Raw genomic sequence first — 1,662 nt, forward strand, 5'->3', positions numbered from 1 at the left:
TGCAGGTCTTCTGGTGGTGGTTTTCTGGAAGAAGCTGCCTGGGGCCATCTCTGAGTTGCAAGTAATTGCATAAATCGCAGATGAATGTCAATGGGAGTTGCTGTTTGTAGCTCACAGATTATTTTTTTTTAATTCTGAACTGTTTCCTGCCACAGATTCTCTCAAGTGGTCTGTATTGGGCATTTTGAAAGCGCCTGTCGTTTTGGTGTTCAGAATTAGGCAGATTTAAGCAAATCCTGACTGCAGTGTTCTTAATAGAAATTGACTGACTTTAGTCACTAATGAATTTAGACTAGCTAATGACAGTTCACACTTTCTGCAGCTATCCTGTAGCTATCCTGCTATCTGTGCAAAACCTTGCAAAACAATTACTAGCAGTTACTAGCAGTTACTGGACGCGAAATCCTCACTGTTTTGCCTGCCTTTCTTTCTCCAGTGTTTCTGTGTGTGATCTTGCATTGAAATGGCAATCGTACAAGGGATGTCCAGGCTGTTCAGATCCTTTCTTGTTTCCCTAGAGACAAAGAGCAAAGAAATTGGCTAGGGTGATGAGAGATTTTTGTAACCCATCACGTGATGCAGACAGAGGACAGTCGTGTCATTAGGTGTGGAACACAGGAACTTTGTTATTCTGGTGGAGACTTAAAGCCATAGCATTGGAAGTCCTTGGCTGGTGATTTTTAGCATTTGTAGTCTCTTCCTTCCTTTTAGTCTTCCCCAGTAAACTGTCAGTATCAGTTAGTATCGTGGCAATGGCATGCAGCAGTATTTTTTTATAATGTTAAAGGGATTACTGCTGAGAGATTTGAGGGAGTACAGATGTGTTTTTTTGCCTTACAGGCTTCCAAGGTGACCATTCATTTCTCTGAACTGTGTTGCAGAGCCTGAATGGCTTTATCAGTATGGCAGAGCTGGTCCTGCTGTCGTGGTAATTATGTTGCACAAAATCAGCTTTGCAAGTACATAATGTACTTTCCTTTACTAATATGGTATACAGCAACTGAGAGTCAGTTTCCCAAGGACCGGTTTCTGAAAACATATTAATTACAAATTTAAAAATGAATTATTCAAGTGTCTTCTGTTTAATAAGTTTCAGGCTAAAAATTCCCTTGCCTTCCCCTCCCCCAGATTTACACAGGAGGTGTGTGAAGATCACCACTGATATTTTAAGGCACATTTTCTGGGCACAGATGAGATGATGCTGTTGGCTTGACATCCTACAGGATCATAACTGCAGTATCTGTAGGCACTAGTTTCTTTTCCTTTCCTACTGTTCGTTTTTATGACCAGATATCATGAGACTTGTTTGTCAGAGCAAATACTTACCTGTGTTAGTTTTGTATACATTTGCTACATGATGCATCTCTTGTCTTGGGTACGAGGTTTTACTACACAATTCACTAGAGCCATTGTTTTGGTGAAGGAAATTCCTGTAAGCTCATTTTTTTCCTACCTATAGATCCTTTCCCAGTATCTTTACTCTCCTTTACTTAATCCCTTTGCTGCAGCATTTCACTTAACAAGCAGTCATTTCTCAGACCATCCTTTTACAGATAGGATATCAGAAGGCTCAATGTTAGAGATGCTGGAAGAGGAGGGTCTGTGTACTGCCCTCTGCCCATCAGGGCAGTCTGCCTGCTTTACTTCTGTTTGAACAGAGCC

The sequence above is a fragment of the Centrocercus urophasianus genome, unplaced genomic scaffold, assembly GCF_019232065.1.
Source record: "Centrocercus urophasianus isolate 14NV4802_14NV808 unplaced genomic scaffold, USGS_Curo_1.0 seq_563, whole genome shotgun sequence".
Lineage (NCBI taxonomy): Eukaryota > Metazoa > Chordata > Aves > Galliformes > Phasianidae > Centrocercus > Centrocercus urophasianus.